The sequence below is a fragment of the Saccopteryx leptura genome, chromosome X (assembly GCF_036850995.1).
Source record: "Saccopteryx leptura isolate mSacLep1 chromosome X, mSacLep1_pri_phased_curated, whole genome shotgun sequence".
Lineage (NCBI taxonomy): Eukaryota > Metazoa > Chordata > Mammalia > Chiroptera > Emballonuridae > Saccopteryx > Saccopteryx leptura.
Genome location: NC_089516.1, coordinates 136,764,034 through 136,788,619, shown reverse-complemented (window position 1 = coordinate 136,788,619; position 24,586 = coordinate 136,764,034). Strand labels below are relative to the sequence as shown.

The window sequence follows — 24,586 nt, the reverse complement described above, 5'->3', positions numbered from 1 at the left end:
GGTGCGTTAAGACTGGAGCAGAACAGGGACCATCACTTCTATGCTGCTATTTGTAGTGACTTCCTTAATTGCAAGATGAGGTGGCGGAATATGATTTTATTTCTGCCAATGGTATGAAAGAAAGGATTCAAATTTTAAGTTTAGGTTTTTCAGTCCTTAGGAAAAATGGTTGAGTGCTGTGAGCTTCCGAAAAAACCCTCACAATGTACCTGTGAAAACTTGTCAATTTGATTCCTTTTGTGCATTTATTACTAATTAATTTTTAAGACATTTTTTATGGTAGGATACTATGGCTCTAATTTTTTCTGCATTTGAAAATTTCACAAGTGTACCCTACCTAAAAGAAAGAATTGTACATACCCTTTAAAAATATTATTACAGAGTGCTGCATTACTGTTTTTCTAAATGTTTACTTCACCCATAAACATGTTTTATGAAATTGGAGATTATTTGTGGCACAGAACAATATGGGTTGTATACATATCAAGGATCTTGAATTCTGTAGGAATTGGCTTGTGTTGGATGCTTTGCTATGAATCAAGTGACTAAAATTGGTTTCTCAAATTTAGCCTAGGAATGTAAAAGAATATTCTACTTCACAGTTCTATTTCACATAGATTCTTCAGATCTTGGTATGTTGATTGGGGGTGACAAAAAGAGAAAGGTGATGAACAGCTAATTGTAATATTTGGTGAAAAGATATCTTTTCACATGGCACTCTTATAGTGGGAAACAACTGGCCTTCGGTTCATAACAAATTCATTAGCTTAAAATTAAGATGTTGACATCCTCATGTCGTTTTTGAGGATTTGAACATTTGACACCAAACAACCCAAGTTTTGGTCCAAAAGCCCCTTTTGCTTTTTCTAAGAGTGATCTGCATTTTATCAGAGTAGTAATTAAGCAGTATTGGCCCAGGAATCCAGGGCACGCAGTACAATTTGCAGCAGTTCTTGAGGTGCCAGCCTGCAGGTTTGAGGCTAGTGCTTTGCATCCCCAACCAAGCTCTTTCTGCAGAGAATCACTTAAGATCACACAGAAATGAGCTTTGTCCTCATTGTTTCAGCTGTAATACCTGACTGCTCACATTTTCCTACACAGCCATGACTATGGTAAGTCTCAGAATTTCTTTCAGTGCAGTAAGATAGAAGGTTCTCAGGAGTTGTATCTGAGGCCTAGGGCAAGGAATTAATCTGCAAACTATTGCATTGAAAGCTAAATAATGACTTAAAAATTTGGGGGAGCTAAATTTTATCTCCTTTACATCAGGAAGCCACATGTCCTCATCTTTTGCCTGGTAGAGATAATTTGAGGGTCACTTCCATTTAAATCACTTTAGGGCTACTGGAATGCTTGTGGTCGAGGCCATGCATGTTCACATTGAATTCTGGAAGATGGTAGAGGAACTACAGAGTCTGAAACATGGGGTCCATTTATTGAAGGCTCACAGAGAGAGAGAGAGATTAGCAAATAAGCAAAGGAAAACCACTTTCCGCAGTAGAGGGCAAGGGATCAGGAAAACCGTCCCTCATGGTGGCAGCTGAGGAAATCAGGGAACCAGGAACTTCATCTCGCAGTGGCAGAAGAACAATCTGGGAAAATTGCCACCAAGGGAAAGCACCTATAGGTTTTCATAGAAACACATACATTATTTTCTGTCACATGCTCACAAACTAATCATGCAAAGTGCTTGCAGCTGGGAAACCAGAGAGCAAGCTTAACCCAGCTGTTTTCCCCAGTTACCCATTAAAGATTTAGTTGGACTTTGAAATTTGAACACCAGTGTAGTCCACGTTGTTTGTTGTCTTGTGATTGCTTTTATATTTCAGAGATGGGACTATGAATTCTTACCAAAATTAAGTGTTTTTTGGTATATCTAAAGTGTGAAATTGACTTTGAATGTGAATCATGGTGGTGGTGTTTGTAGTTGTTGGTCACTGAAAACTAGATACATGTTAGGACAGGGCTTTATATTTTAAACCTGACAAGGGAGTAAATATATCTTGGGAGGAGCATCATCTATTGCTTAGTGGTGTTTGTTGAATCATTTTTTAAAGGGCCATTGATTTTTCCAGGATCTCAAATTTCTAGCTAAAAGAAATAGTAATTCAGAGACTTTCCATCCTAAAACCATGGCCTGATTTGTCCAGAACCAGCTCTCCCCACCCCTCTGTGTGCACTGTAATAAAGATTCTGCTATTTACTCAGAGCCTTGATTGGGCACATTTTTGGCACTATGCCATGGGTTAGCTGGTTCCTCAAACCCCTGCTGAGATCCCTATAGCTATTCAGAGATTGAAGAAAAAAGTCACTAGTGCTCAAACTGGTATCTTAGAAAAGCTCACAGTTAAGGAAGCTATGCTGAAAGGTTTGGTAGCCACTGAGGTATGGATGTCGTTTTATGTCAGCAAGAACATAAGCAAGAGAGGCATCATTGGATATAATGTTTGAAGACCAATCTTTAACATGTTTCTTTTTGGTTTATTATTTGAATGTGTTAACAGAATGGTATTTGAATAAAAAAAGGTTATGAAAAAAAAGAGTGATTCGTTATATTTTTTAAAGACATGACCTTGACATCTTTGCCATTAATAATTGTTTTCTTTCCTTTGTATTGAATTATGACTTCCCTTTTGACAGTTTTGAGGTAGAAATTGGTGGATTTGGTGTAGGATTTTAGGATTTAGGCATAGAAGGGATGTCTTAAAAGATTAAGAATTAGATGCCCCTGAGTATAATAAAAGCACTCCAAGTTCCCAGTCAGCATCTCCTTATCCATGCATTTATTTATTAAAATAAATAATAGTAGCTTTCTGTATACAATTTATTTCCTTTAAAGGCAAATCTTAAAATGGAAGTCTGGAATAGTTGACATTTAAGAGTCAGGGACTTTTATGTTATTCTTTTATTTTTCCTACTGATTTTCCTAGTGATTTGCAATAGCATTTTCACATGGGTTTAAAGATTTAATGAAAATCTAAACAACAAGAATTCCCCATTTGACTTATTAAATGACTTCATGCTGAATCTGTTTAAAGTGGGAAACCTGTTTAGGAATGAATCTCTGTTACTTGATATTTATTTATTATCAAATTATTAGTATATTAAATAACCTGAAAACAAGTTTTTGCCTTTTAACCCCGATTTTCCTTTTACTGATTAAGCAAATAAAACTCTGAATCTTTTCTAAATACTTTCTATAAGGGTTTTCTGTTTGTTCCTTCTGTTTATGATTGCTCATAATTCAGCCTTTTAGTGGATAATATTGAGTGCCTACAAATCAGGTAGTTTTCAGTGCTCTTAACAAACTTTTAGCAGAGGTGAAATTCAGGCAGGTTAAGCTGGCCCTTTTCATATTCATAAAACTGTCCAACTGAATTCATTTCCTCACCTAGGCTGACAGTTGACCACCAGTTGTGCTATGAGTTCTGGTAAGTAAAGGATGGTCAGTGGCTCCTAGGATTACCATTACTAATCACCTTGTGTTTGGATGATATGCAAATAACTAGCCTGTGAGTGATTTCAAGTACTGGTTTGTTGAGTGATGGAAAAAGTCATCAAAGCTGTCTTCTGCCTAACATGGTTAGTTGATTGGTTCTTCCAAATAGGGTAAAGGCATGGGACACAAAATAAAAATACTATTATTTTCATTAAGGTAGTAGAGTTTCACCTGACCAGGCTGTGGCGCAGTGGATAGAGCATCAGACTGGGAGTCTTGACCTAGGTTCAAGACTCCAAGGTCGTCAGCTTGAGCACAGGCTCACCTGGTTTGAGTAAGGCTCACCAGCTTGGACCCAAGGTCACTTGGTCTGCCATAGCCCCCCTGTCAAGGCACATATGAGAAAGCAATCAGTGAACAACTAAGGTGCTGCAACGAAGAATTGATGCTTCTTGTCTCTCTCCCTGTCTGTCTCTATCTGTCCCTCTCTCTGTCTCTGTCAGACACAGACACACACAAAAAGGTTATAGAGTTTCCTGTACATGTGTAGTGCTTTCTATGGACTAATCTTTTGCATCTGAAATCCTTGAGTTTTTGCTGGGTGGGGGTCTGGTTTGGTGGAGGAGGAAGGTTCTGGGCTTCCATACAGTAACTAGTACTGTTTTCAAGTTTATTTCCGTTCACTTAACACTTTCCTTCTTGGCTGGTATAGGGTATATCAGTGGTGACTGTAAAAGAAACATTAGCACGACTTCAGCATATGTTAACAACTACTGCAGTTTTTTGATGACTGTGCTCAGCACTGCAGATAAGGGTGCAGGAAGTCTTATGCCAGCACAATGACAGAGAGCCTTTCAATTAGTGTGGTGTATGGATGTACTCGTGGTTTGTCTGACCTTTTGATTTTCTGTGCATTTATAGATAATGTTAGACCATGGATATACAGATGTGTTATCAATTTTTTCCCACATATTTTTATTTTATTTTAGTTTAGTTTAATTGATTTTTAGAGAGACAAGAAGGGGGTAGAGAGAGAGAGGAGAGAGAGTAAGAAGCATCAACTTGTAGTTCCTTCTCTTTAGTTGTTCATTGATTGCTTTTCATACATGCCTTCACCAGGGGCTCCAGCCAGGTCAATGACCCCTTGCTAAGGCCAGTGAACTTGGGGCTCAGCACCCTTGGGATCCTGTCAAGACAGTGGGCCCACACTCAAGCCAGCGACCTTGGAGTTTTAAACTGGGGACCTCAGCATTCCAGATCCATGCTCTATCCACTGCATCACCACCGATCAGGCACCCCATATTTATCTAGTAGAATATAGGATGATTGGTGAGTCTTGCCCTGCTTAAGCAGATATTATACATACTTGCTATTTGAGGCTCTTCTGTTACATGTTTTCTTAAAATACTGTGGTGGCTGTATTTTCTCTTCCTCTTCAACTAGGTATTGGAAAAATGAGAACACTTTTCTTGATAAGTGATAGCATCAAGTAAACAGTAGATGTCAAATATTTGTTTAATTGTTCTGAACTTAATTGATAACACAGTCTGAGTCAGCAATAACAGGTGAAAAATGATCAGTTGAATAAGCAGCTACCAAGAAATTTATGAATTTAATACTGGGCTGCTATTAAGTGCATAGCACTGAAAATAACTTTTTTCAGTGGACAAAGTACTATACTTAATCTAAATGAGAAAAATAATACTTTTATGCCTACTTAAGTAATAAAAAAATTTGAGCATTTAAGGCTGATTTTCAATTAGCCAGAAATATTATTTAGTACCTCAACTTTCTTGCTCATTAATAGAAAACTGTAATTAATATACTGTCCTCAACTTCTAAAATTGTAAGTAAATCTGTATTCTTTTTATTAAAGTCATGCATAAACTTATATTTTCTGTTGCCACCAACACATCAAATATTTTTTGAAAATCAAAGCTGCATGTTAACTCTCCAAGAGCTGTTTATCTTTTCACTTTCCATGGTAAGTGTGCATTATTTGGATTCAGGATACCATTTATTATTTGGTGCTAGGAATTTAAGATACTTTCCTCTGTTTGCACCCACATGCCATCAGCTGGGTTGACACCTATAGCAAGAAGGCAGAACAAACCGGAGGAACTGAAAAGTTTGAGGTATATTTAAGCAGTTTTGTCGTTAAAAGAGCCTCAACCTTGTTAAAGAAGGGTAGCGCAAAACTTAGTTTTGACATTAACCACCCAGCTTCGGGAACTGGGCATTATAGCTCATATACATCAAAGTGTGTCTCAAAATATGGTTCTTGGACTACTAGCATAAGATTCATCTGGGATGTTTATTATTATAAGTGCAGGATTTTGGGCTGCCTAACTACTGAATCCAATTCTCATGTGATAGATCCTAGGAAACTGCTTTTTTAGCAAGCACTCCAGATGGTTCTTTGCTTGACTAAAATTTGAAAATGCCCCTATGTAATAAACACTGCTGTATTTACTTTCTATGTATACTGTTCACCTCTCTGAAGTTTATCTGTAGATTGAACATAATGATACGTACTTCACAAGGTTGTTAGATATTTTGTAGACTATTCAACACTATCAGGTGTGTCAGAGGTCCCCAAACCACACTCAGGTTGATGGTTTACTGGCATATCTCACAGGACTCAGCACATAGCTACACTCACAGCTATGATTTATTACAGCTAAAGGCTAGAAAGCAAAGTCAGCAAAGAGAAAAGTCACATGGGGGCAAGTTGGGAGGAAATGAGGTGCAGCTTCGAATAGCCCTGTCCCATTGGAGTCACACAGGTTGTGCTTAATTTCTACAGTGAGTGACATGTTTGGTGACATGCTGTCTATCAGGGAAGCTCATCAGAGATGCTGTGCCCAGAGTTTTTTTGGGGAGTTGGTTACATAGACACCCTATACCTGATATGTGCCAGACTCCAAGAAGGAAAACAGGTATTTACCATAAACCATGTTGTTTGCACAAATAATTTATGCAGAGTGAGTTTCTGTTACCAGTTAAGGCATGGGAAACCTTCCCAAAATCCAAGTCCCTAGATATTATCTGGGTACCAACTTCATAACCGGGGATTTGTGTGTGTGTGTGTGAGAAACAGAGACAGAGAGAGACCTAGAGAGGGACATATAGGGACAGATAGACAGGAAGAGAGAGATTAGAAGCATAAATTTCATACATACCTTGACCAGGTACTTGCTCAAGCCAGCGACCTTGGGTCCAAGCTGGTGAGCTTTGCTCAAACCGGATGAGCCCGCACTCAAGCTGGCGACCTCGGGGTTTCAAACCTGGGTCCTTCTGCATCCTAGTCTGATGCTCTATCTACTGTGCCACCGCCTAGTCAGGCACAAGCAGGGATTTTTAAGAATAGCAGTCTCAAGCCTGCTTGCTATGTTAACTCCTACACACTAACGTTATGAAATACTGGTATATTTCAGTGAGGAGAAATGACTTGCCCATGGTCATTACGCTAATGAGACTGAGAATTTTAGCAATCACTAACTTCTTTTCATTGCTGTATGTAGCCCTGCTTCTGGGTTATGAGTCATTATCTTTCAGATTGTTGAGCACATTTACTATTTGTCACAGCAGAAACCTGGTGATAAATTGATGCACCCAGTGGGGGAGTGAGGAAGTATTGATGTTTCTGCCAGTTTAGTGTCAACACTTGCTGGTTTCCTCTCCGGAGCATCACCAAGTTCAAGGATTTTATTTTTTTCTGACTGCTGCTGCCCCTAACCCTTCTTGTTACATCCATTTACCCATAGTTTCAACACTCATATTCATCATTTCTTAATCCTATTCCATACATGGCTGTTAGCTCATAGGCAGCTGATTTAAAAATCTTCTTGGGAAACACAATTCCAAAAAGCAAGTATATTAAAGAGCATTTAATCAAGGATAACTATATAGGAAAAACTGCCAAAAGAAAAAAAGTAAAATTCTTGTACTAATAATGAATTTTGTAGCAATATTTATAAATATTGTTTTATTCTGGGATTGCTTTTGTGTTTCCTACTTAGGGACAACCCCAGAGATATCTGTAGGGAATAACAGCTGTGTTAGGCTTGCTCACTTGTACTTTTCATTATTAGTGTGTGAGCAAGTGGCAGAGCCACGTGTATTTGGAACCTATGTAAAGCTACAGGTACTTTCCGTTGGTGTGGATCACTTGCCTGCCACTGTGAGGGACAATTTTCATGTTTGCTCATCTGCTACCACTAGAAGAGGTTTCCCCCAACCTCTTCAGTCATCCTTCATTGCAAGAATCTAATAAACAGGAATGTCCCAATACTTTCCAGCTCCATAGTTTCTCTGCCATCTTCCCAAATCCAGAGTGAGCCAGCAGGCCTCAACCACCAGCATTACAACTGGCATAGTGGGTAGGATTCAGATCAGATAGGTATGGAACTGCCAACACCCTTGAAGAGTGGGATAAGGAGTGGCCATTCTTGAGCATATGGTTCCCTGTGGCTACCCTATTTAGGACTGGGGGCTGGGTATTTTTTATAACTCTGTGAGCAGAAACTGAAAGCTCTGTGTGAGAGGCCAAGCACAGCATCAGCAGGAACTGGAATGACTGATGGAGAAGGAGTTGTGACTCTGAGAGATCCAGTTTATACTAGAAGCCAAACACTGGCAGTGGCAGTTGTTAGAGAAACAGCTACAGGTTCAAGAGCTTGTTTCATCTTCAGGCCAAGAGCTGGCAGCCACAAGAGCCAAAGCAGTCACTGAGGAAGGAGTGCCAGCAGAGTGACTCTGAGTCAGTGGTAGTAGGTTTGGGCTAAAACTGCCATTGGCAGAATCAGAGCCCTGCTCGTGATCACCCAGAAGATAAAAACCCAGCAGCAAAAAGTGCCTCAGGGGCAGGCACAACCAATTCTGCATGTAATTAAGTACTCTGTGGTCCGTCCCTATATTCAGACAGGTTTGATGGAGTTAGGGCTGAAATTCAGACAGAAACCCACCGAGTCTTGGGCAGCTTGGTTGCTATGGTTGTGGGACATAGGGGTCAATGAAATCATGTTCTCTGGAGCAGAGATGGAGAAATTAACCACCATTACCACTCATTCCTCTGTAAGGCAGTGTCTTCAGAGCTGCCATGACCTAGGAAATCATGCCCTATTAGAGTGAGTGACGGCTGCCATTTGTATGGTCTTGGTAGAATGTTGGAGACTGTTGAGGTCGGTGGCACTCATATACTGAGCTGCAGCTGGTCCTTTGAGAAACTAGGTGTAATGAATGCTGCTTTCAACCTGATGTTCCATGGGCCAAATGAGTAAGCGTTTAAGGCAGAGATGAGGAATCTTACTCTCTGTAGTATCTTATCACTCCTTTTTGGGTCACTAGTGGCTATCTTGAGACCCTTTGTAGGGCAGCCCATCAACACTTACACAGACAGTGGCAGATTTGGAGGAGGTGGAAGCAGCATGGAACAATAAGGCTATGCGGACTTATACATAGCCCCCCTCCACAACTAACAAAAGAAACAGGCCTGTAAAAGTTACCTAAACATTGATTGGGTAGCTTTGATTACAACTGGGACAGATAAGAAATTAGATGGCAGGTCTAATAGAGTCCTGATAGAGCTTTGGTGGCAGCTTAAGCCAGAAAAGAGATTCTAGCCACTGGAAAAGTGGGGACAGTGGGTAGCCCCAGCAGCTGCCAAGAAAATGTCTGGCATTTTCACAGCATGGTGGCAAGATTATACATTGGAGGCAGCTGCCAATAAACAGGTTGGTGCTTGGGTTGCATGATTGCAAGGTTATATGATGGAGACAGCTGAGAGAGAGGAGGATCCACAAGACCCATTTTTCCAATTTGAATAGGAGAAGGCTGAGGGACCCTTCTAACAGGGATGGGCAGGGGCTGGAGGCCCCATTGTGAAATTGGCAATCCACTGGTCCCCTTCTAATGTCCAACGTGTGCTGGCCTTAGTACAAATAGGTTCATTTTTAGCAGCAGCAGCAAAGAGAACTGTCAAGGTGACAGAGGCCTTGAATGTGTTTGACCCCGCCAGGCCCTGTGACCTTGGACCTCTGACGAGTTTGGATATGGCTGTAGCAACAGAGCATTTATGGAAAGGCGCTGAGGTCCATTATCAAAGAGCTGGATTGTGGCAAGAATGGGGCACTGGTTCCCTTGCTGAATGGTCATGCTCCTTGTAGATAGTAATGAGAGACCCTGATGGGGGGTGGTCCTGGCATCTGTGGAGGCCTCCTTCACCAGGAACCTGCACTCATCCAGTTGCAGATACGCACTAAGGAGACGTTACTCAAGCCAGGCTTTAGGTGACAGGGTAATGTGTTCCTGCCTATACCAATAGCCCTCCTTAAAGTCCAACAGCTTCAGTGGACATAGCCCTGGACTGTATAGGCCCACCTACCTATGATGTTTGGCTTTGTTAGCACCATGGAGTAGGGGCTAGAAGTGGGCCTCCAGTTAACTTCCTGGGCAAATAGCACCTGGCCACCTAAGGTGGAAGTGTGTTATTCCTTGGGTGGTAGGGGAGATGTCATTGTGAAGGGCACCTTTGTAATTATTGTCATTTTTGGTGTAGTTTGTGGTGTTGCTGTAGTCTCTGTTTATGTAATGTACCTCACTCCTCATACAGGGACCATCACGGAAGATACCTGTCATGTAGATTGTGAGGCGAGAAACACTAAAGGGGTGGAGTATAAGGAAAACGGCAGTTAGGCTTGCTCACTTGCACTTTGCATGATTAGTGCATGAGCACACCACAGAGCCACATGTCTGTGTAGCTTATATAAGGCTACAGGTACTTCCCTTGGTGCAGATCACTTGCCAGCCACTGCAAGGGGTGGTTTTCCTGTTTGCTCACCCACCATTGCGACAGTCTAATAATGGGAATGGCCCAATGCTTTCTGGCTCCTCAGTTACCTTTATTGTCTGCCTGAATCCGACGTTAACCTCCTTGGCTTCAACCACTGGCATTAAACTATCGTTCTGGTTAAAGTATTAGCCTTTTTTACTGTTATCAGAAAAGGAAATTTTTTTTTTATGATTTGGGTAAGGAATAAGTCAGGATATCATACTGGAGAAGCAGTAATCCTACAGATCAACAGGGAGCAAAAGCCAGGAGGGAACTGTCACAAATAAGTAACAGATGGTTAAAGCAGGTTATGTAACCTACACCTGTTGTCTAAGCAGTGGGATGTGTTCTTTAACCTTCACAATTAATGCAGTTTGCAGTAATGTCAATTAAGGATTCTATAGTATAGTGCACAATTTACTTTGGCTTCTTTTCTGAAAACATTCCTGTGAATCACAAGCTTCCTTTGAACATTAATGCTCTACTTGGTGCTACAGAGGTATGTAAGGCACAGCCCTGCTCTCTGGTAGCTTGCAGTCTCTTAGAGACAAGACAACACACAGGACCAACCTCACAACACAACAGGTCATCAGTGCCATCCTTTTGAAGGCACACACAGTAACTGCAGCATACATTCAGAAGAGGGCACTGAATCTCACTCTGGGCCCAGTGGCTGAGGACAGGATTTATAGAGGAGGTAGCATATAAATTGGCTGGTAGGGAAACCAAAGGATTGACGTTCATGGGATTCGGAGGAACGACTACCTCATTACAGGCAGAGGCGATTACCTGAACAATTGAGTATTGTTTATGGCACTTACAGCAGAGGAACCAGTTACCTTAGAGGGCATAGGTTCCAACTCTAATCTCAGGAGACGGACCAAAAGCTTGATATTCAATGCCTTATTTTTCCTGTGGTGAAATTTAGAGTTTAAAAAAGAAAGCACTAAAAATGGATATCAGGTGGCTTTCTGTCTCCACAATGGTAGGTATAGGAATCTTCCCATAAATGCCATTTTCTGAAATCTGTGATTCGAAAGATGGTGGTCCTCAATCTTCTGATTTGGTGCAGGAAAAATAAGGCAGGAACTGAGATGGAATAAGCATTTGGAGTAATATTTTATGACACTGCTTATATAATATTAAATGACTAATTCTTTAGTTAGCCTGCTTACATATTAAGTGCACAACTTCAGAAATAATTGTTAAATTCAATGTCATGATGCTTTCTCCCTGCTCCCTGTTTTCTTCTAGCATTTTATCATTTTAGGCCTTATGTTCTAGTCTTTAGTCCATTTTGAATTGATTTTTGTGTATAGTTTAAGGTAAGAGTTCTACTTCATTTTTTTTACATGTGAGTATTCATTTTTCCCACATTTTGAAAACTATTTCCCTATTGAGTGGCCTTTGTACCCTTGTCAAATCTTTTGAGCATATAAGGAGAGTTTATTTCTGGGTTCTGTATTCTATTCCATTGATCTATATGTCTGTCTTTATGCTAGTACTACATTATTTTCATTTCTGTAGATTTATATGTTATGAATTCAGAAAGAATAAAGCCTCTAGCTTTGTTCTTTTTTTTTTTTTATGCAGAGAGAGAGAGAACGACAAATAGGGACAGACAGGCATGAATGGAGAGACGAGAAGCATCAATTATTCGTTGTAGCTCCTTTAGTTGTTCATTGATTGCTTTCTCATATGTACCTTGACTGGGGAGCTACAGCAGACCAAGTGACCCCTTGCTCAAGTGAGCGACCTTGGGCTCAAGTCAGCACCCTTGGCCTTCAAGCCACTGAACTTTGGGTTTAACCCAGTGACCATGGAGTCATGTCTATGATCCCACTTTCAAGCCAGAGACCCCGCACTCAAGCCAGTGAGCCTGCGCTCAAACCAGATGAGCCTGCCGGCTACCTTGGGGTTTCAACCTGGTCCTCTGCATCTCAGTCTGATGCTCTGTCCACTGCGCCACTGCCTGGTCAGGCTAGCTTTGTTCTTTTTATGATTATTTTGGCTATCCAGGGTATCTAGACATTTTTTATGGATTTTACAGTGGATTTTTCTAACTCTACAAAACTCTTTCTCTCACTTTTTGTGTTCATGTGCCACAGGACATTTCCTTTGTCTGGTAAACTTGTAGTCAGTTGCCTAAACTCTTACTCATTTCTCAGAGTTCAGCTTACTCATCACTTCCTCCAAGAAAGCTGTTCCTTATCTGTCCCTCAGAGAATGCCACTTTTCCAGGTTCTTATAACACTATGGACCTTTCTTTTACACTCTTATTACAAGGGCTTTACATTTATATATTATATATATTTGTTTCCTAACTTACTTTGTATCAAGTTTCCCTCTACATGGTAAGTTCCATGAAGATAGAATTATGAATATATTTTATTTTGGCTGTCGTTAATGCCTCAGTGCCTGACATATAATATATGCTCAATAAATATTTGTTTAATGAATGAAATATGATTCCTATCTGTATTTCTAATCTCATTTACCATTTATAATCATAGACTTTTAGAGCTTGACTGAGAGATCAAATTGTTCCGTCTTTAGATGTCATTCTTGTATTAATAAAATTATCTTTGTTCAGACTTTAGAAATGAAGCCATTTAGGCTCACATGCTATGTTTTGTAATATATATAACATCATATCTCTTTTTCATTAGGTTTTTATGTATTTAATATTATCTCATGTAGTTTATATAAATGAGCATCACCATTGTTGTACACATATTCACTTACATCGACTTTCTAGAGAATTTGCTATTACACTTTAAAAGGACTCAACTTCACTATAATTTACATGAAGTATTTACCAATTAATATTTTTTATTTTGCCTGAGTGGTGGTGGCTCTGTGGGTAGAGCATCGACCTGGGATGCTGAGGACCAGGTTCGAAACTCCAAGATCACTGGCTTGAAGATGGGATTACTGGCTCAGCTTGAGGCCCCTGGTCAAGGCACGTATGCAAAACAATGAACAACTAAAAGTGACGCAGCTATGAGTTGCTGATTCTCAATTTTCTCCATCTCTCTCCTCTCTCTCTCTCCTCCTCCCATTATTTTACTTTTGATAACATTTTATCTGTATATTTTACAAATACTTGATTTTTTAATAAAACAAGTTATATTGTGGAACAAGTACTTTTAATGTTAATATTATTTTAGTTGTAGTTTAGCTGGTTACCAAATATTCAGAAATGATTATGGTGTCTCATTTAAGCCCTTAATGCACAAGGATAGAAATAATCTCTTTTTATATGGATCAAAATTTAAACTGTTATTTTTTTTTCTTTTTAGAAAAATTTTAACTTCAGTGTAGGTATTTGTGTTCTGTTAGGCTGCCTGTGTGAATAACTAATTATTCCAGTTAATTCTTTGAATTACTGATCCATAGCTTCATTGATATTTTGCAAGTTTGTGGAATGTTTTAATTATAAGTTGTCTTTGCTTTCTTACCATTATAATAACAGCTAATACCAGAGTGGTTAAGTTAGCTCCGGGTACTCTTTTAAGTGCTTTACAAGCATTAGTTCAATATACACATTTGCTTATTATATTAGTCAGTGTTCTCCACAGAAACAGAACCTATAGGGTACGTGTGTTTATATGTATGTTGTATGTGTATATGTGAATACCTAAATATTTCATATATATAATATTACTTATTTTATTTTATTTTTTACAGAGACAGAGAGAGAGTCAGAGAGAGGGATAGACAGGGACAGACATACAGGAACGGAGAGATGAGAAGCATCAATCATCAGTTTTTTGTTGTGGCACTTTAGTTGTTATTTGATTGCTTTCTCATATGTGCCTTGACCGTGGGGCTACAGCAGACCGAGTAACCCCTTGCTCAAGCCAGCAACCTTGGGTCCAAGCTGGTGAGCTTTTGCTCAAACCAGATGAGCCCGCACTTAAGCTGGCAACCTCGGGGTCTCAAACCTGGGTCCTTGGCATCCCAGTCCGACGCTCTATCCACTGCGCCACCGCCTGGTCAGACTACTTAATATTATTTATATGTATACATAAATATATAATGAATTTCTTTAAATATAGAAAGTCTATAAACAAATTTTTCCAAATAAAGATATTTATGAGGCCCTGACTGGTTGGCTCAGTGGTACAGTGTTGGCCTAGAGTGTGGAAGTCCCAGGTTCGATTCCCAGTCAGGGCGGGCACACAGGAGAGGCGTTCATCTGTCTCTCCATCCTTTCCCCTCTCCTTCCTTTCTGTCTCTTTTTTCCCCTCCCACAGCCAAGGCTCCAATGGAGTAAAGTTGGCCCTGGGAGCTGAGGATGGCTCCATGGCCTCCGCCTCAGGCACTGGAATGGCTCTGGTGCAGCAGAGCAATGCCCCAGATGGGCAGAGCATTGCTCCCTAGTGGGCATGCTGGGTGGATCCTGGTCAGGCGCATGCGGGAGTCTGTCTGACTGCCTCTCCCTGCTTCTCGCTTCGGAAAAATACAAAAAAAAAAATGAAACTATGATAAGGAATTGGCTCACAGATTTAGGGAGGCTGACAAGTTCCAAGACCTGCAATCAGCAAGATAGAGACCCGGGAATGCCAGTGGTAAAATTCCAGTCAGAGTGGGAGGAAGGCCTGAGAACTGGGAGAGCAGATGGTGTAAGTTCCCGTCTGAGGGCTAGCAGACCCTATATCTAGGAGAACCCATGTTTTAGTTCATGTTAGAAGGCAGGTTAAAGTGATGTTGTAGCTCAAAGGCATGAGGAGGGCCCACTTAACTTAGAGGGTGTCCAGTGGTAAGATTAAAATAAGTTAACAGTTATCTGCCCTAATGACTTCAAGTGTAAAAAAAAATTATATTGGCCCTGGCCTGTTGGCTCAGTGGTATTGCGTTGGCCTGGCGTGTGGGAGTCCTGGGTTTCATTCCTGGTCAGGACACACAGGAGAGGTGCCATCTGCATCTCTACCCCAACCTCTCTCATTTATCTCTCTGTCTCTGTCTCTCCTACCCTCCCTGCAGCCATCATTCTATTAGAGTGAATTGGCCCCAGGTGCTGAGGATGGCTCCACGGACTCCACCTCACATGCTAAAAAATGGCTCTGACTGCTACAGAGCCAGGGCCCCAAATGGGCAGACCATCACCCCCTAGCGGGCTTGCCGGGTGGATCCCAGTCGGGATAGATACATGGGGAGTCTGTCTTTGCCTCCCCTCCTCTCATTAAAAAAAAATTATATCGAAAGGTAGTTAATTATTTAATGCATTTCATACTTTTATATAAAAACAATAAAAAGGTACACAAACCTAGATCATGTCATAAGAAAGAGTTTTAAAATATTAATGAAAAATTATTAAATAATACCTGACAAAAAACAATAAAACTATTATTTAAGATATTCCCAGTGGCAGCTTGTCACACCCTGGTTGTTTGGTACTTTTTCTCTTTATGTTATATGTTTGTTTACTGAAGTAACAGAAGCGAGGGAATTAAAATGTAGTATTTCAAAATGTATAATGAGTTTTATGAAGTGAATAAATAAATATTACAAACATAGTTCTGTTAAATTCTTTTCACCTATGGGCGGAAAGAACATTACTATGGGTGCTTAGAATACACTGTTGCGCAGCTGAACAATAAAAAGAGTAAGGGATGTAAATTTGTGATTTCCACATTGGACAGATGCCCAGGTGCCCACCTGAGAGAGAACCCTGATTATAGTGTCATTTTAACAACCAGTTCACTGAACCCCACAAAAAAATTAAGTATCTGTTCTGCCTAATTTCTGCAACTAGGTGACTTCCACCACTGGAGTGGTCAGTCTTTTAGTTTTTTTTAGGCCTTTAACTGGATAAAGTCTGCTCACATTATGGAGAGCAGTCTGCGTGCTCTGGTTTACTCTGTCTGCTGATGTTAATCTCATCCAGAAATACCCTCACAGACACACCCAGAATAGTGTTTGACCAAATATCTGGGCACTATATGGCTCCATGAAGATGACACATAAAATTAACCATTATGCTTATGTCCTAGGATTATGTGAAGGTGAGTGAGCAAATCTAAAATGTGTATAGACCTTCCCATCTATAAGGTGAAAGGCTTGGACTGCTACATGGTCTTTAAGGCTCAGCAAGTCCTATAACTGGTAAGAGAGCTTAGATGCCATTTAATATACAGTCTCTTCATTTTACAGCTGAAGAAATGGACAGAGAGAAGGCAAGTGGCTTGTCTAAGATTGTTCATTGTTAGCTCTGTACCCTATGTCTTCAGTTTCCTCTTCTGTTAATCATGAGGGCTCCTAGGTCATCTCTAAGTTTTTTTCAACTTTATAATTTTTTGCTCTATGTTTAGACTTCACAGTCTAAAAACGGATTTTTTTTTCTTTTCTTTTTTTTTTTTTTTACTATTTTCTATTTTTGTTTAATTTGTTTTTTTGACTCTTACTCTTCAGGTCTCCCTCTCTTGATTAGTCACTTGTCTGCACTCTACCCCAAACTTCAGTTTCCTCTTTAACAGTAATGGTTATGTCATCAGTTGTCTACACTTTGCATGGGAACAATTATAAATTTTAGGATGTGCTGTTTGTACTATTTATGGGCTTCTAATAGTAGTTGTGGTTTTTGGTTTTACACTGACCTGAATGATAGGTGATCAAACGTAGACCCATCCCTTTTTCATAGTATGCTCTAGAGTTAAACTAAATGCTTGTTATATTAACATCTTATCTAACAGCTCTAATGGTGAAGAGCATTTTTTGGTGATGCTACAATATGATGGACAGGCATCCTGGGGAGCAACACTACTGTCTTCTTTTCCAGTGGCCACCTGACATTATTTCCCAAAGTCACTTTACACATCTGTACTCATGAACAAAAGAGTTAGATGCACAATGATAGAGAAGCAGCTCCTGGACTGTCTTGAGTGACAGCTGCTAGGAGGCAGAGGAGGCAGCAGGTAGACAATTCATATGTATATATTTGAAAACCAATAGTATTGTGGAACAGAATCGGGTGCTTGCTATGTTTTATTATAGGCATATATATTCAACCAAAGGATAATGGCTTTAGCAAATGAATAGTTTCATGAAATGGAAATGTATAAATCTATCAATTTATCTATTTATATTGAGTTTATTGGGGTACATGTTTGAAGTATACACCTCAGTAAAACATCATCTGTACAATGCGTCATGTGCCCATACCCCAAGCAACAACCCCTCTGGCTATTACCATACTGTTGTCTGTGTAAATGTTATATATGTATGTTTGGTTTTTTTCTTAATCTGTTTACCTTCTTTTATCCAGTCTTTCAACGCCCCTGCCCTCTGACAGCTGTCTGTCTGTTTTATATATCCATGCCTCTGTTTCTGTTTTCTTCATCAGCTCCTTTTATTTATTAGATTCGACATATAAGTGAGATCATGTGGTATTTGTCTTCCTCTGACTAGCATATTTCACTTAGCATAATAATATCCAGATCCTTCCATGCTATCAAAAGATATGATTTCAATTTCTTTTTAATGGCCAAGTAGTATTTCATTGTGTAAATGTACCACAGCTTTTTTATCTACTCATCTACTGATGGGTACTTGGGCTGTTTCCAGATTTTGCCTATTGTAAATAATTCTTCAGTGAACATGGGGATGCATATATTCTTTTGGATTAGTGTTTCAGGTTTCATAGGATATATTCCCAGATGTGGGATCACTGGCTTAAAAGGCAGTTCCATTTTTAATTTTTCGAGGAAACTGAATACTGGTTTCCACAGTAGCTGCACCAGTCTGCATTCGCACCAGCAGTGCAGGAGTGTTCTCTTTTCCTCACATTCTCGCCAATATTTGTTTGTTGATTTATTGACAGTCGTCATTCTGGCAGTTCTGAGGTGATATATTATTGTGGTTTTAATTTGCATCTCTCTGATGATCAGTAACATTGAGCATTTTTTCATATGCCTATTGGCCATCAGTATGTCGTCTTTGGAGAAGTGTCTATTCATTTCTTTTTCCCATTTTTTTGATTGGATTGTTTGTCTTCCTGGTTTTGAGTTGTGTAAGTTCTTTATATGTTTTGGATATTAACCCCTTATCAGATGTATTATTGGCAAATATATTCTCTCATTCAGTGGGCTGTCTTTTCATTTTGTTGATGGTTTCCTTTGCTCTATGAAAGCTTTGTAGTTTGATGTAGTCCCATTTGTTTATTTTGTCCTCTGTTTCACTTGCCCAAGGAGATATATCAGCAAAAATATTTCTACGAGAGATGGCTGAATGTCTACTGCTCATGTTTTCTTTTAGGATTTTTATGGTTTAGTGACTTACATTTAAGTCTTTTATCCATTTTGAATTTATTTTTGTGAATGGTGTAAGTTGGTGGTCTAGTCTCATTATTTTTCGTGTACGTGTGCAATTTTCCCAACACCGTTAATTAAAAAGACTGTCTTTTCTCCATTGTATACTCTTGCCTCCTTTGTCAAATAGTAGTTGAGCATAAGGGCATGGGTTTATTTCTGGGTTCTCTGTTCTGTTCCATTAATCTGTATGCCTGTTCTTGTGCAAGTTCCAGGCTATTTTGATTGCAATGGCCGTGTAATATAATTTTATATCAAATAGTGAGATACCTCCAACTTTGTTCTTTTTTCTCAAGATTACTAAGGCTCTTCATGGTGTTTTGTTTTCTTTTTCCGTTCCATATAAATTTTTGGAATATTTGTCCTAGATCTGTGAGTTATACATTGGTATTTTATATAGAATTGCATTGAATCTATAGATTACTTTGGGTAGTATGGCCATTTTAATGATGTTAATTCTTCTAGTTAATGAACATGGCATCTGCTTCCACTTATTTGTACCTTCCTCAGGTTTTTTCTTCAATGTCCTATAATTTTCCAAGTATAAGTCTTTTACCTCCTTGGTTAAATTCATTCCTTAGTACCTTATTTTTTTGTTGCAATTGTAAATGTGATTGTTTTCTTAATTTATCTCTCTGATAGTTTATTATTGGTGTATAATAATACCATTGATTTCCAAATATTAATTTTGTATCCTGCTACTTTCCTGAGTTCATTTATTTGATCTAGTAGTTTTTTGGTGGAGCCGTTATAATTTTCTTGTATAACATCATGTCATCTGTTAATAATGACAATTTTATTTCCTCTTTTCCAATTTGGATGCCTTTTATTTCTTCTTGACTGATTGCTGTTGCTAGAATTTCTAGTACAGTGTTGAATAAGAGTGGTGAAAGTGGACATCCCTGTCTTGTTTTGTTCTCATCTTAGGGAAAATGGTTAGTTTTTGCCAGTGAGTATGATGTTAGGTGTGGGTTTTCTATAAATCTATTTAAAAGTCATAGTTAATTAGGTCAGACCCTAGAACTTGATGAAAAGTATCAGTAGAATATATTTCGCTGTTTTGAAATGCAAGGCAGTGCTATTAAAATATTCTTGTGATAATTTAGACATGTTACTTATCAAGTATACTAATGAATGCAAGTAATCAGAATAAAATCAAATGAATTGAAATCAAAAGACATTAATGCAGTTATGTAATCCGTGTTTTGAATTAATAATTTAGGTAGTCATGAAATTCCTGTTGCATCAACAAATGTTTTTTAGTTCCTAATATATACTTAGCATTGTGAAAGAATTTTGAGTAACGGAACTGTAAACTTCTCTTTTATGGAGCCTCTAATAACCAGAAGTATAGCCTTAGGAAAATCACTTTCTTTTTAAAATGTAATAGTGCATATAGAAGAATATTTGTAAAATATATGCATAATAATAGAATGAACACCCTTGCACCTACCACCTAACTTGAGAATTAAACCATTACCAATATAATTCTGTCTACCTATGTGCTATTTCCTTATCTCCCTGACTCCTTCCACCTTGTAAGCATTAATCTTATTTTTATGAGTCATTCTGTTGCTTTAAAAAATAATTTTAACACATGTATGTAAACCTAGATAATAGTTTTGTCCTTTTGAGCTTAAGAAATCATATACTGCTTTTTATTATTTAATATTATATTCCTAAGGTTCTTTATAAGAATTTTTTTTTTCTGACGCTGGAAACGGGGAGAAACCGTTATTTTTTGAGATTCATTTTTCAGATCTGTAAAATGCCGAGGTTGAGCAACGTATTCTCTAACAGCCTTTTACTCATTGACATTGTGACCTGAAAGTACACTGAGAATAGGTGTGTATATTTTCAGAGATGGCATTTTCTTTTAGTAATGCCCCTACTATAAAGTTTCATATTCACTCCCACTCCTTTCTCTCATTTCTCCAGCCTCTTCCTTCCTGTATTGTTTTGAGAAAAGTAACCAGTTGAATTCTGCAACATAGAATTTCTATGTTGAAGCAGAACTTTTAAATTGAAATTTGGATTGAGATGTATTGAGCTATGCATACAGCTGTACGAAATAATAGATCTCTCATGCACCTTTTACCATGGTAATGTCTTGCAGAACTGTGTTATAATGTCATAACCAGAGCATTGGTATTGTAGATAACATCTTTATTTATTGATCTTATAAATAAAGTGAATAGAAACAGAGATAGCAGAAATAAGGTCTATTTTTGATATGGTGGCCAACAAGTTCATCTGAGGAAATGACAATGAAGCAGATAGCTGAAGGAATGAAGGACTACTTCTGCAAAAGGGGGTTGGAGTAGATATTGGAACCAACTTGTTCAGAGGCCTTGGCTGGGGCAAGAGTCAGGCGCATTGGGAAACTGAAAGGATTGTAATGTGGCTGAAGGGCACATTCAGTTGAGGAAGGGGAGGGAAGATGGCAGCAAAATAGGTATAGGATTTTAGGGTACTGCCTTGGGAGCAATTTGGATCTCTTAATCTGAACTTCTTGAAGTCATGATGGTGATTTGGTGATGTGGAAGGGTGGTGATAATGAAGTTGCCCATTTAATCAATTTACAAATATTTACTGAGTATCCTTCCACGTGTCAGACACTATTACACTTGCTAGGGATGCACTGGTGAGCAAAACAGAAAAAAAATCTTGTCCCCATAGACCTTACTTTTTTTTTTTTTTTTTTGTATTTTTCTGAAGCTGGAAATGGGGAGGCAGTCAGACAGACTCCTCCTACATGTGCCTGACCGGGATCCACCCGGCATGCCCACCAGGGGGCAATGCTCTGCCCATCCAGGGAGTCGCTCTGTTGTGGCCAGAGCCATTCTAGCGCCTGAGGCAGAGGCCATGGAGCCATCCCCAACACCCGGGCCATCTTTGCTCTAATGGAGCCTCGGCTGGGGGAGGGGAAGAGAAAGATAGAGAGGAAGGAGAGGGGGAGGGGTGGAGAAGCAGATGGGTGCTTCTCCTGTGTGCCCTGGCCAGGAATCGAACCAGGGACTTCCGCACACCAGGCCGACGCTCTACCGCTGAGCCAACCGGCCAGGGATGGACCTTACTTTTTAATATGGGAGGATGTAGGTAGGGTAAATGGTAAACTAATGTAATAAAGAGCTCCAAAATACAGGTAGATGTTTGTCACATATGCTAGCTCAGGGCAGGGAACCTGCCTCTATTCCTTAAGGTTATTCAGCATCCCAGGGAAATGGGACAGTTCTTCCTTCCTCAGCATTTGGCTTTCACATTTCAGCCAGCCAGAAGGAGAGAGGCGTCCAGGACAAACTTTAGGAAAAAGACCAGAAAGTTTCATGCACCAATATTAAACACATCAGTGTTACATACATTTGGAGAAATCTTAGGCATGTGGTTCTCCCTAGGCAGAAGGAAGATAGGGAAATATAGTTTTAGCTGCACAGCTGACGCTCAGGAAGAAATGAACATGTTTGGAGGGACAACCAGTAAACAAGGAGACAGACAAGAAAAATAGCAATTGTAATATCTTTTATGCTAGTGATGAGTGATAAAGGAGGGGGAAAGCAGGGAAGGAGGATAGGAAGTATGAGATGGTCAACTCTTTCAAATGGGCCCCAAAATTAAGGTGCGTCTTACACATGGTGTCATCTTATATATACGTGGGGACATAACGGTATTTGCAACACCTTAGAGCTATTAGAAAGTCACTTTTCAGGCCTCTGGTACAGACCTGCTGCATCAGCAACTCTGGGGCTGGGACCTGGCAGTCTGTTTTATAACAAATTCTTCAGGTGATGCTGACGCATAATAGTGTTTGAGAACCAATGTTCTATAAAAAATATTGACTGAGGGTTGACTCAGTTTAAACCTTTCAAAATCAAGTACATGGTTTCTGACCGATATTTGGTAATACACTCCTTTTCAGTCTTCCACCCCCACCTCCATTTTATCAATTGATGTCTTCAGATGTCAAGTGAAATGTAAACAAGGTCCACTTGATTTGTCAACACAAGCCTGGACTTTAAAAATTACATAGCAGTTTTTAACCTTTACCCCTCTAAATCTAACTTTTATCTACTGCCATCCAAATCCAGGAAATGATTGTAAAACTGATAATGCCCATGACTCCAGTGTTGAAACTCTTTTATTTAAATTTTAAAGTTTTTGGTTTGGTTGTTTGTTTTTATACAGGGTCAATACTGTGTTTTGCTAAAGCTTAAGTTGTTTGGTTGTTTTAGTTTCTAGATTCTCTCTAAAGCATTTTGAAGCATTACAAAGGAATAGTTAGTTGTACATGTTCTTCACTCTATTTCGATTCCAAAGCTGTGCTGTACCATCAGTCTGTTTTTGTTGATAGATTGACTGCAGTAGTCTACCTCCACTTTGTCATTGATTTAAAATTCATTCCATGTTTGACTCCCAAGATACTATTTCAACTAAATCATTTTCTCCTGGTGAGTACTAGGTGATCCATAGGAAATGAATTGCACGTTTCTTTCTCACAGAACAAATGGTCAAGCTTCATTGATTTTCTTTCTGGTACTTGGTTAGAAGTGGTTAGAAGCACACGATTTGAATGGAGAAGGGAGATATCCAAGAAACAAAATTGAAATGTTTTTTTTAAAAAAACTTTATATTTTAGAGTATTTTTACATTTACAAAAACATTACAAAGATAACATGGAGGGTTTTCATATACCCCACATTCAATTTCCCATATTAACATCCTGTACTAATATACATTTATGAGAATCAGTGAATCAATATTGATACAATATTATTAAATAAAGCCCACATTTTATTTAGATTTCCTCAGTTTTACATCGATATAATTTTCCTGTTTCGGGATCCTATTCTAAGATAGCATATCACATTTAGCTATATCTCCTTAGACTCCTCTTGATTGTGACAGTTTCTCAGACTCTTCTTCGTTTCGAGCAGTGGTTTCAACATTTTTACACTTGGAGAACAGTGAAAATAGGATAATTGTTTCAGTGACTACTGAGGCAAAAATTACACTGAACATGAGCAAATTCAACTGAGATCATTGTTTCATAATCTTAATACAACATCAGGGTGGTTAACCCTTTTATGGACCTGCACAAAATTTTCTGGCCAACTGGTCCATGCTCTGGCAGTTGAGAAACACTGGTCTCGATGATGTTGACAGCTTTGAGAGGTACTGGGCAGGTATTTTGTAGAATATCCCTTGATTGGGATTTGTCTACTTTTCTCATGATTAATTACACTAAGTCTGTTGAATTTTTGGAGGAAGACCACAGAGGTGAAGTATAATTTTTATAGTTCCATATCAAGAGTACATATTATCAATATGTCTTACCACAGTTGATATTGACCTTAATCACCTGTGTAGTGTTTACCTGAATACTCCATTGTAAAGTTACTTTTCCACCCTTCCCATGCTGTGCTCTCTGGAAACAAGTCACTAAGTGTAGCCCAAGAGATTTTTATTTTATTTATTGATTTTTAAAGGGGGGGAGAGAGAGAGGAGAGAGGAGAGAAGCAGAAAGCATTAACTCATAGTGGTGCTACCTGTATGTGCCTTGACCAGGCTAGCCCAAGGCTTTGAACCTGCAACCTCAGTGTTCCCAGGTTGGCATTTTATCCACTGTACCACCACATGTTAGGCCAAGATATTGTTTTTAAATGTGAAATTTCATATAACATCTTCCTTGTTAAATGGGACCTTTTCATTTATTTTTTGGTATCCCCTTTTAAGTTTTATTTTAATTAGGGGACAGATATATGCAGTTTACATGTTTCAAATGTTTAAATTGTGAAGTTTATTTAGCTGACAGGATTTAAAATTAAAATGAATATTTTAATGAATATTTGTTCTGGAGCAGTTAGGGGACCATTATATATTTTTGCAAGTACCCCTGTCTCTAGCTGTTGGCCATATCTACTCTTATTTTTCAACTCCCAGACCTCTTATCTGCCTGTAGCTGTTCCTAGAATTTAATTGCCTGGTATCTAATATAACTATGAAAAC

At 39.0% G+C, this 24,586-nt stretch overlaps 1 protein-coding gene across 5 annotated transcripts in view; it reads left to right on the top strand.

The window, feature by feature from the left end:
* Positions 1-24,586, top strand: part of ATP11C (ATPase phospholipid transporting 11C) — a 227,772-nt gene that overhangs the window by 1,620 nt on the left and 201,566 nt on the right. The gene's annotated exons all lie outside the window — the stretch shown is intronic.